Source organism: Chiloscyllium plagiosum, unplaced genomic scaffold, assembly GCF_037043375.1.
Source record: "Chiloscyllium plagiosum isolate Xiang-an unplaced genomic scaffold, Cpla_swu_hap1 HiC_scaffold_27, whole genome shotgun sequence".
Taxonomy (NCBI): domain Eukaryota; kingdom Metazoa; phylum Chordata; class Chondrichthyes; order Orectolobiformes; family Hemiscylliidae; genus Chiloscyllium; species Chiloscyllium plagiosum.
The window spans coordinates 79,301,460-79,313,978 of record NW_028270165.1 but is presented as its reverse complement, the minus strand read 5'-3'; the positions used below and the strand labels follow the sequence as shown (position 1 = coordinate 79,313,978).

The 12,519-nt window shown below is 46.3% G+C and overlaps 1 non-coding gene across 1 annotated transcript; it reads left to right on the top strand.

The window, feature by feature from the left end:
* Positions 1–4,338: 4,338 nt before the first annotated feature.
* trnaw-cca (transfer RNA tryptophan (anticodon CCA)) lies at positions 4,339–4,410 on the top strand. The gene has a single exon. It is a non-coding gene; the product is annotated as a tRNA-Trp (tRNA).
* The last annotated feature ends 8,109 nt before the right edge of the window (positions 4,411–12,519 follow it).

The following is a 12,519-nucleotide window of genomic DNA, read 5'->3' as shown; positions in this document are numbered from 1 at the left end:
TTTTGAACTCCCCTACCCTTCAGGAAAAGACACTGGTTATTCACCTTATCTTTGTCCCTCATGACTTCATAAACCTCCATAACCTCCACCCTCAACCTTCTACACTCCAGTGAAAAAAAGCTCCAGCCTATGCCGTCTATAAATCATTCTGGCAACACCAAAGTTAAAAAAGGTGAGCTTTAAGGATTGACTGAAAGGGCAGTGAAGATTCAACCAGCTGACAGTGGATCTGAAATCACATGAAGATCAGGCCAGGTTCGGACAGCAGGAAACCAGAGAAGTTTTTACAACAAACCACAACGGTTTCATCATTAGACTCTTAATTCCAGATTTATATTTAATTCAGATTCCACCATCTGCTGTGGCAGGTTTTGAACCCAGCCCCCCAGAACATTACCTGGGTGAATAGTCTGGTGACAATAAAGTCGGCCATCGCCTCCCCTGAACACATTGGCATATTATGTTTAGAGGTAACAAAGGAGCAAGAGGTTTCAGCAGCTGCTAAGTTGTTGATATTACACAAGGGAACATCAGCACTCTCAGTAATGGCACATACTGAAGCCAGTGTCCTGTATCAGAGGTAAGGGCTCGGGAACCATAAGAAATAGGAACAGGAAAATGCCATTCAACCCCTTGAGCCTGCTTCTCCATTCAGTCGGATCGTGGCTGATCTGACATTCCCCACATGCACTTTCCTGCCCTTTTCCTGTAACTTCATCCCTCGACTGATCACGAATCTATCGATCCTAGTTTTAAATGTGACATGAAGGCTGTCAACAGAGTTACTGGGATGGGGGAGGGTCGGGGTGGGGCTCAGGTTGAACTTGGGGACTAAAGCAATGGCTTCACACTTCACAATATTTATCAAAGGGAATGTATATAGTTTATAGTTAAAAATTCCTGAAGAAGGGCTCATGCCGGAAACTTCGATTCTCCTGCTCCTTGGATGCTGCGCTTTTCCAGCAACACATTTTCAGCTCTGATCTCCAGCATCTGCAGTCCTCACTTTCTCCTAGAGAATCCCATGGAGTCTCACAGAGTGACACAGATGGACAGCACAGAAACAGACCCTTCCATCCAACTCGTCCATGTAGCCCAGGTATCCTAACCTAATCTCGTCCCATTTGCCAGCACTTGGCCCAAATCCCCATAAAACCTTCCTATTCATATACACATCCAGATGCATTTTAAATGCTGTAATTATACAGCCTCCATCGCTTACTCCAGCAACTCATGCCGTACATGCATCATCCTCTGCGTGAAAAGGTTGCCCCTTATGTCCCTTCTATATCTTTCCCCTCCCCTCCCTAAAACTATGCCCTCTAGTTCTGGACTCCCCCATCCCAGGGAAAGGAACTTGTCTATTTGCTCTCTCCATATCCCTCATGATTTTATAAACCTCTATAAGGTCACCCCTTAGCCTCCGACGCTCCAGAGAAAACAGTCTATTCAGCCTCGCCCTATAGATCAACCCTCCAACCCTGGCAAAATCCTTGTAAATCTTTTCTGCACCTTTTCTAGTTTTGCAACATCTTTCCGAAAGGATGCAGACCAAAATTACATGCAATATTCCAAACGTGGCTTGACCAATGTTCTGTACAGTGGCAACATGAGCTCCCAACATCTATCCTCGATGCTCTGACCAACAAAGGAAAGCATACCAAACGCCTTCTTTACTATCCAATCTGCCTGCGTCTCTACTTTTAAGGAACTATCAACCTGAACTCCAAGGTCTCTTTGCTCAGCAACACTTCCAAGGAACTTACCATTAACGGTAAAAGACCTGCTCTGATTTGTTTTACCAAAATGCAGCACCTCATATTTATCTACATTAACCTCCATCTGCCACTGCTCAGCCCATTGGCCCATCTGATCAAGGTAACCTTCTTTGCTGTCCACTACACCTCCAAATTTGGTGTCATCTACAAACTTACTAACTATACCTCCTCCGTTTACATACAAATCATTTATATAAATAACAAAAAGTAGCGGATCCAGCATCGATCCTCGTGATACACCATTGGTCACAGGCCTTCAGTCTGTAAAGAAACTCTCCATCACCACCCTCTGTCTTCTGGCTTCTAGCCAGCTCTGCATCCAAATGGCTAGTTGTCCCTGCATGCCATGAGATTAAACCTTGCTCACCAGTCTTCCATGAGGAACCTTGATGAACGCCTTCCTGAATTCCATATAGATCACGTCCATCGCTCTGCCCTCATCAGTCCACTTTGTACTTCTTCAAAAAACTCAATCAAATTCGTGAGACATGATTTCCCAAGCATAAAGCCATGCTGACTATCCCTAATCAATTCTTGCTTTTCCAAATATGTGTAAATCCTATCTCTCAGGATTCTCTCCAAAAACTTGCCAACACGGATGTCAGGCTCACCGGTCTTTAGTTCCCTGGCTTTTCCTCACCACCTTTCTTAAATAACGGCACCACGTTAGCCACCCTCTAGCCTTCCGGCACCTCACCTGTGACTATTGATGATAGAAATATCTCAGTGAAAGGCCAAGCAATCACTTCCCCAGTTTCCCACAGAGTTCTAGGGTACTCCTGATCAGGTCCTTGGAATTTATCCACTTTTATGCATATCAAGATATCCAGCAATTTCTCATCTGTAATATGGACATTTTTTCAACATGTCACCATCTATTTTCTCACAGTCTATATCTTCCATGCCCTTCTCCACAGTAAACACTGATGCACAATATCCGTTCAGTATCTCACCCCCCCCCCCCCCCCCATCTACTGCAGCTCCACACAAAGGCCGCCTTGCTGATCTTTGAGGGGCCCTACTCTCTCCCTTGTTATCCTTTTGTCCTTAACGTATTTATAAAAACACTTTGGGTTATCCTTAACTCTATTTGCCAAGGCTATCTCATGTTCCCTTTTTGCGCTCACGATTTCCCTCTTAAGTATGCTCGTACTGCCTTTATACTCTATGGATTCACTCGATCTCTCTGTCGATGCCTGACATATGCATCCTTCTTTATCTTAACCAAAATCTCAATTTCTCTAGTCATCCAGCATTCCCTACACCAACCAGCCTTTCCTTTCACCCTAACAGGAATATACTGTGTCTGGACTCTTGTTATCTCATATTTGAAGGCTTCCCATTTTCCAGTAGTCCTTTAACCTGCGAACATCTGCCCTCAATCAGCTTTTGAAAGATCTTGCCTAATACCTGAGTCTTCCTCAATGTTAGAACGTCAAATTTTAGATCTGATTTATTATTTTCAATTGCTATTTTAATGTTAATAGAATTATGGTTGCTGGCCCAGTATGTACATCCACATTGTGAATTAGAAAATTTCCTTGTACACACTTAACAAATTCCTCTATTTGGCAGATAAGTAAATGGGCAGGAGTTATACCTTGGGTCCACTCTTCCTTCATTCCCACCAAGCCTAACCCCATTCTCACACCAATAGTCCAACGGCACTTTCCCCTGCAACTGCCGAATGTGTGACACCAGCCCATTTACCTGCTCCCTCCTCACTATCCAAGGGCCCAAACTTACCTTCCAGGTGAAGCAGCACTTTACCTGCACTTCCCACAACCCAGTCTACTGCATTTGCTGCTCACAATGTGGTCTCATCTACAATGGGGAAAACGAAGCGTAAACTGGGTGACTGCTGCACAGAACATCTACGTTCTGCCTGCAAAAAAGACCCTGAGCTTCCAGTTGCCTGCCAATTCCACACCTCACCCTGTTCCCTGGCCAACGTCTCTGTCTCAGGTTTGCTGTAGTGTTCCAGCGAAGCTCCGCACCAGCAGAACGAAGAGCACCAAATATTACACTTGGAGACCATACATCCCTCTGGTCCCAATATCGAATTCAATAATTCTAGGGCCTGAAATCCATAATCCAAATTCCACACACACCAAGCCTTGTTATCACATAGTCTGTCATTACACACTACCTATTCTTAGCCACGAACAGTCTCCATTCACCCTCCCACGCGGATCGTTATCAACTCCCTTTCCTGTCCAACAGTTCTTCCCTCGCTTTGGGGTCTGTCCTGATCTATCATTTACTGCATCCGCCTTCCTCCCACAATATCTCCTGCATATAAACCAACGTTTTCCCAATCACCATCAGTTCTGTGGAAGGGTCACCGGCAACGACTGTGTTTTTTGTTTCTGGTATACAGCATCCGCAGTTCTTTCAGCTTTTTATTGAGATAGAGTTGGAAATTGTTTCGAGAGAAAGAAGGAGAGAGGGGAGAGACAGAACAGACATGGACTGTTGATCTCCGTTGTTTCTCATAACGTTAAATCATTGTAGTGCGATCACTTCCCTTAAGCATGACTAGAGGTGTCTGGCCATTCGTGAGCTTGTGGTGCAACGGTAGCGCGTCTGACTCCAGATCAGAAGGTTCCGTGTTCAAATCACGTCAAGCTCACTAAAATCGACTTCTTCCATTCCAAATCAAGAAAGGAGTAGGTTCACTCCGGATAACTGTTGAGCCTAAGTCTTCTTTCTGGGAACATTCAATCACACGTGAAGCTTTGCTGTCAGTTTGATTTGTGATCACTGGGTCAGGGAGGTGGTGTGCCCATTGTTTGGGTAAATGCTCAACTTCCCCAGTTCTTCACGGGATATAAACACAGCCGCTTCGTTCAGTTGGTGACAGCGCGGTATGAATAAGATAATGCTGATACCTTTACAACATAATCCAGAGACTCCCAGCTTTATGTTTCAATCTATCAGGAGAGTGAATGCGAGTTCAGATAGAAATGTTTCCCACCAACAGCATATTTTTTCCTCTCACTGGTCACAGTTAAATTATCTTTATTCAACAGAAGGAGCGGAAACTACAGTCTGGCATCCTCTCTCCACATTAACGGTGAGCCTGAATTTTATAAACGTTGTCAGTAAAATCCAATGGCGGACACTGATTTGGTTCAGTCGATTTTTTTGCCAAGAGTAATTAACCGAGAGGATGCTGCTGTGTGAAACAGCGTGGGGAATTACTGCAGGGCCTCCTGCACATGGGACACACCGCAACTGATGTGTTTCACCTTCACCAGTTTATTCCTATCTCGGAGAAGAGAGGTTTGATGATTCGGATCATAGCAGCCAGACAGAGGACAGGAGAAGAGCACTCAGCCCTTCACAAGCTTGTCACCACAGCTGGGTCATCGTGGCCCGTGTGTCAGTATGGGATAGTGAGCTGCATCTCCTGACTGGAAGCACAGCAAATTGGAGCGCTGGTGGGACTATCACACAGGAGAAACCGGCTTCGACCTATCAACTGGAGTGGCTCCCCATGCGCAACTCCGCTCACCTCAACTGAATAACTGTAAACAAATTACTCCGTGATTCAAAGGAATACTCGGTTTTGAATCTGCATTGTGTCATATACCTTGGAGAATGACGTCAAGACACCTTCATTGCTGTGATGGAGTATCCTGGTGGGCAGAATATATCCGTTGTCAAATTTCCTACGTTCTGTTGGTCCAACTCCGATTTCACTCAGAATCACGAAATGTGTGACAGCGCAGACTGAGGCCATGCGGCCCACCTTAGCTCTGCTGGCTCAACACAATATGTAAATAAGTGTCTCATTCTGTCGCCTTCTCCCTGTAAATCTGCACATTGTCACATTGAACATGCCCACCGAATTCCCTTTTCCCATTGAATCTGCCTCTTTGTCACTGTCAGACAGCGACTTACTGACCCCACTCCCTGTGTGAAAACGGTCTTCCTAATGTCACTTTTATTTATTTTCCTGATGACTTTAAATCTCTGCCAAATTGTTCTCGATCCTTTCAGGCCTGGGAGCATTTTCACTGCATTATTTCCTCTGTCTAAAACCCTCATGACGTGGAAAACTTCAATCAGGCCAGCTTTCAGCCCTCTGTTCTCCAAAGAGAGCAGCCCCAAACTTTCCAATCTACCTTCATGACTGACATTCCTCATACACGGCATCATTCACTTCAACCTGTTCAGCGCTGTCTGCAATCACTTCACTTCCCCGCTTCTTGAAGTGTCACCCTCAGAATTGAGTGTAATACAGGTGGAGGCTTCATTCAGACTCGGATTGCGCGGGCGAAAAATCTGCAATACTTGTTTTGACTTTGAGCAAGTGTTTCCCTTCGCCGTGTTCTCTGCAATGGTACCTCTGTCCCATTCCTAATTCAGGCAGTCCGATCTGATTTAACGAAGCGGCTTTTTGAGAAAACTGACCCGGCATTTTTGCTCAGGTCAATTTAAGAAAACCCAACGCGAGCATCATACCTCGAGACCAACAAACATGTGTGCGCCCAGCTCCTGAAGCAACTGGGAGTTGCTCAGTACGAAATACATTGTACATTGTTCCCAGAGTTACAAGCAGCAAAGAGTTTCAAGAACATCTGCTTCTCAATCTGTGTCCCTGCTCCCAGGACGCTGCTGTTTGTCCCGTCCCCAGGGACCGGGCTCTCTCCACTGATGGATAATTGAACCATTTTGTTCGTACTTGCAAGCTGTGCTGGTGGAAGGCAGAGCCCATTCGCTCTTCTGCTCTCTCTCTCTCTCACACACACACACACTATTACGTGAGGCAGGAGAAGTCAGTTACAGTCATGCATAGGAAATGGGCAACTTTGAACTTGTTCCAAAGGTCTTGTTAACGGAGAGATAGAAAGATGCTGTGCTGTCGGGACAGAGAGAAATGGACACCGGAGACTCTTCCCTCAGGTAAATTGATATGAGTGCATTTTTGTGCAGCCTGCTTGGTGTTCAGAATTTGTCTTGACACAGCGATCCTACAGAAAGTCTTTTGTTACACAGGCGTTGGTTTCTTTACTGCAGGAAATGGACAAAAACAGAAAGTCATGTGTTTCAACTTCACCGGTTCATTGCCATCTGAGAGAAGAGGTTTCACACGAGATCAGGACACACCGACAGAGAACAGGACAAGACAACTCAGAGCTCCACAAGGGTGCCAGCGCAACTGTATAAATTTGACTTGTGTATCGATGTGATATATTGAGCTCAGATACCCGAATTTTTGGAAAGCAAATGACAAGGCAAGGAAAAGAACAGAGCGCCGTTATACGGGAAAGCTGCTAAAGACGACATTGAGTGAGTCGGAGAAAATGGTTTCGCTTCTGGGTTATGATCCCAGCATGCACCCGCTGTGCCATTCTCCTGCATTGCACGGCAGCTTTTTCAGAGAAGTATTCAGCTTTCCATCTGGCGTGTGACTTGCACGTTGGAGAATGACGTCAAAAGATCTTCACTGCTGTAGTGTCATGTGCTGTTGTGCAGACATGTCGCCGATGTGCAAATATAAACTGAGAGCAATGTACACTAGAGACTCTGAGCCAGCTGAAACTTGCTCAGTGTGAAGTACATTCCACATTGCTCCAAGAATTGCAAGCAGCAAAGTGTTTCCAGAACATCTGCTTGTCATTCTGTCCCCGGGGCGCTGATATTTGTCTCATCCCCAGGAACTGGACTCCCTCCACTGGCGGATAATTAAACCAATTTGTTCCTACTTGCACGTTGTTCTGGGGGGGCGGAGGGAAGATTCTATTCGCTCTTCTGCGCTCTCTCTCAATCCCTTGGGGTGAGAGGTGTCAGTTACATTAATGCGGGGAACATGAACAACTTTGATTGTGAACTTTCTCCAAGGGTCTATTATCGGAGAGATAGAAAGATGCTGTGCTGGCAGGACAGAAAGAAATGGACACCGAGGACTCTTCGCTCAGGTAAATTCACATTGTTGTGCAGCCTTCTTGGTGTTCAGAAATCGTCTTCACGCTGCAATCTTACGGAAAGTCTATTGCAAAGTGGGCATCGCTTTCTTTGCTGCGACCGCGCAGCAGTTAACATCTGAGCCCCAAGTGTCCCAGATGAAGAGAATCCGAGTGAAACCTTCACTCACTGAGAGTCATCCCCACGGCCCTGAGCTGAGGGACTGCAGGCATCCAACACGGAAGGGACGGTTAAAAATGAACGTTGTTGCTCCCTCAGTCTGTCCCAGAGACAGGCAGTGGGACGGCATAAACGCTTAGCATCATTCTCCCGCCGACAGAGGCGGTTCAGCCCATCGAGTCACGGCGATTGTCTGCCACTTGTCTTTCACTCTGAGGTGATTCACAATCGGGGATATCTGTCCGAATAGTAAGGGACTGTGTCTGAATGGTGATACGGTTTCTGACACGCGGATCGTCTTGTCATTCACGTCCGACCCGGCGTGGCGAATTACTGCGGGGAATGGACGAAACCACAAGGTATGCGTTTCAACTTTATCAGCTGATTGGCATCTCAGAGAAGTGGGTTTGCGATTCAGTTCATAGGAAACCGATGAAGAACAGGAGAAGACCACTCAGACCTCCAAAACGCATGTTACTTGAACCGTGTGAGGCTCACGAGTGTATCGGTATGATACAGGACATTCAGACGCTCAGGAAGTAGGTGCAAAGGCAAGATACAGAACAAAGAACAGCACCATTACAAATGGAAGCTGCTCAAGGACACATGGAGCAACAGCAGAGGTTGGTTTCAATCCATCGACCGCTGGGTTATGGGCCCAGCACGTTCCCATTTTCCAAAGGTCCCTTCAGCCTTTCGTCTGGCACGCGGCAGGCACGTTCGAGCCTGATGTCAAAGACCTCCACTGCTGTCGTGTGATATGCTGGTGCGCAGATGTATGGAGACTGTGTAAATATAAACTTGTTTCTCACTTCCCACATGCTGTTGGTCGAACTGTGATTTCATTCTGAATCACAGCGTGTGTCACAGCGCAGACGGACGCCATGCGGCCCACCTTCGCTCTGCTGGTTCGACTCAGTAAGTAAACATGCGTCTCTATTCGTATCATTCGCTTGCCTTCTCCGTGTATTTCTGTATATTGTTACTTTAATCATGACCACCCCATTCCCTTATGCGTCTATTGATTCTGCCTCTTTGTCAATGTCAGGGGATTTGCTGACCCTAACCACACCCTTCCTAATGTCACTTTTAGTTCTTTTCCTGATGACATTAAAACTCTGCCGAATCATTGCCGATCCTTTCAGGCGTGGGAGCATTTTAACTGCATTACTTTCTCTGTCTGGACCCCGCATAGACTTGGAAAGCTTCAATCAGGCCAGATTTCAAACTTCTGTTCTCCGAGGAGAACTGTCCTGATTTTCCAAACTGCCCTCGTCGCTGACATTCCTTAAACACAGCACCACTGACGTCAATGCAATATTCCATCATTTCACTTCCTTGCTTTCTGCTCAATTTGTACTCCAAGCAGCCCAACCTGGTTTAGCGAAGATGCTTTTTGAGAAAATTAACCGGGCACTCTTGCACAAACCAGGGAACGCAGGCTCGTCCGAGATTTGAACCCTGGATTTCTTGCAAACCTGCGCAGTATAAGACCCAAAGCGAGAATCAGACCCAGAGACCAACGAGCACCACAGACAGCATGCAAGCACCCCCACTCTACCTCTTCAACCAGCTGAGTCTTGCTCAGTGTGAAATACATTTGACATTGCTCTGTGAATTGCAAGCGGCAAAGAGTTTCCAGAACAGCAGCTTCTCATTCTGTCTCTCTGCTGCCGTTTGTCCCGGGCCCTCCACTGGCAGAAAATTAAACCATTTTGTTTCTAAACTTTTCTCTAACACCGGAGTGACCAGTGACAAACATTGCCCTCCTCAACACAGGATACAGAGAACAACAGAAGACCACGCAGACCTCCACGAGGGTGTCATCTCAACTGTGCACATTGGGCTAGTATATCAATGTGAAATATTTATGTCGAAGTTTTTTTGGGAAAGAAATGAGAAGGCGAGGTGCAGAACAGTGCGCCGTTATACGGGAAAGCTGCTAAAGGCGACATTGACTGAATAGAAGAGATGGTTTCCCATCACGCATCTGCAGACATATCGCCGTCGTGCAAATATCAACTCTGCCTAAATTCCTACATTCTGTTTTTTTCGAGCTGTGGTTTCTCCAAAAGCGCAAAACTTCAACACTCGCAACGTTTAAACTTTAACAAAGTTCTCATAGATATATTTAGCGAACACCTGGAAGAAATTCTTCCAAACTTACATGGGGAATTTCGGTTTGAGTGCTCTTGAACTTTAAGTAAAAGGAAGGGAAATTTGCCTCGAGGCTGTGTAATGTGGAGATGTGTTCCCCATGTAAACTGGTAGTGGTTGGCCATCCCAGTTTCCCGATGCAGGGCTGCCCTGACCCCCCGGGAGGTTTCTTTGATTAATTGCCCCGGGGTCTTCCGGCCATACCGTGACGTCATAGGGCGAGCCCCCGGTCATGGCCTGCAGCTGCTGTGACAGAATAATGAAGCTGGCCCCGGAACATGAATACAAATTAGCTCATGAGTCACGTGGTACTGAGTCATTTTTATGGTAAGTTCTTTCAACATCACGGATTTATATATGAGAGGAGGTAAATGGGCAGGGCTTACACCTCGGGTCCGCTCTTCCTTCACTCACAACACCCCACACCCACCTCCCATTGTCCCAAGGCACTTTCCGCTGCAACCGCCGAATGTGTAACACCTGCCCATTAACCTGCTCCCTCCTGAATATCCAAGGACTCGAACAGACCTTCCAGGTAAAGCAGCGCTTTACCTGCACATTTGCCACAAACTAGTCTACTGCATTTGTTGCTCACAGTGTGGTTTCCCCAAAGTAGCATAAAGCATAAACTGGGAGACTGCTTCGCAGAACATCTCGGTTCTGCCCGCAAAAAAAGGCCTTGAGCTTCTGGTTGCCTGTCACTTTAACACGCCACCCTGTTCCCTGACCAACATCTCTGTCTCAGGCATGCAGCAGTGTTTCAGCAAAGCTCAGCTCCAGATGGAAGACCAACGCCTCATTTTCCACTTGGAGATCCTATAGCCCACCAGCCTTCAACATCGAGTTCAATATTGTTTGGACCCGAACTCCCCCATGCCCTTGACCCCTACCACACCCACACGAGGCCTTGTTATCACATCGTCTGCTGTTACACACGACTTATTGTTAGCCAGGAATAGTCTCCATGAACAGTTAGTCACCCTCCGACACAGATCGTTATTCACTCCTTTGTCCCTCCAATGTTCTCCCTCTGAACTGCTGGCAAAGAGAGCAATTTGGAATGGTATCCCTGAGCCAGCTGTTTGTCCCATCTCCAAGAATAGGCTCTCTCCACTGGCGGATAATTAAACCATTTTGCTGTTGCGTTGACGTGAGGAGACTGTGTAAATATTAACTTTTCTAAATTCCCACCTTCCGTTGGTCGAACGGTGAGGTCACTCTGAATCACAAAACATGTCATAGCGCACTTGGAGGCCCACCTGGTTCTCCACAGAAAGTAAATGAGAGTCTCTATTCATATCATTCCCTTGCCTTCTCCCTGTAAATCTCCACATTGTTACTTTGAACATGACCACCGAATTCCCTTTTATGTTCGTGAATCTGCCTCTTTGTCACGGTCAGACAGGGATTTACGGATCCGAACCACTCCCTGTGTGAAAATGTTCTTACTAATGTCACTTTTACTTTTTTTTCCAAATGCCTTGAAATCTCTGCCAATTTTTTTGGAAATTGAAAGGATTTTCATTCCTGCACACGAGGCTGAATTGATTTAATTTCTAACGTAAAGGACTGCGGATGCTGAGAATCCGAGACAGAAAGAGGAACTGCTGGAGAAACTCAGCAGGTTCGGCGGTACCTGTGGGAGAAAAAAAGAGTTCTGAAATATTGTCTCTGATTCTCTTTCCACCAATGGTGCCTGACCTGCTGAGTTGCTCCTGCAATTTCTGTTTTTGCTTTTAACTGAAAGTTCATTTAATCTTTCGGGATGAAACAAGCAGACTCGCCTTGTGCAGATATTTAACCCTTTCGAAACCTGTGAAGTGATTGGATTCAAACAAACCCAACAATAATTCACTCTTTCTCAGCTCCACAGGCAGAGAGACTTGGGAAGCTGTCAGTGTGGTTCTTCATTCGTGGACAGAGTGGTTAATGCGACGGACTTGAAATCTATTGCGGTTTCCGCACAAAGGTGTGAACCCTGCCGACGACAAACTGAGAAATGTCGTCAAAAAGAAAGGGAGACTGTTCCCCGGTTTCTTATTTAAGATTCAAATCAGTTAAGGGTGAAAGATATTTCACTCACATTGGGACTGGTCGGGAATCTGCAACCCACTGCCTGTCAGGGTGGAACAAGCAGATATCCACAGAACTGCTTTTGAGGCTATGAGCCAAGTGTTTGGAAATGAGACTAGAACAGTGAGGGGCATGAAGTCGTGATCGAAATGAAGCAGGCACCTGAGGATTAATGTGTTTTATTTGCCAGTGAAAGGTACTGCTTCACAAAGTTGGGACTATGGAAGGGAAGCAGTGACGGTGATTATCTTTGGTTGTTCTCCTTGTGAAGGTTCCCATTGCTGCGCATGTCCGTATTAACGTCAGAACTCTGCATCATGGCGGCGTCAGGTCCGCACAGTGCCGGGGCGCAATGGATGACGCACCTGACTCCACCCACCTGTTTGAAATGCAGCTCACAGCTTCTTCACACACCCCA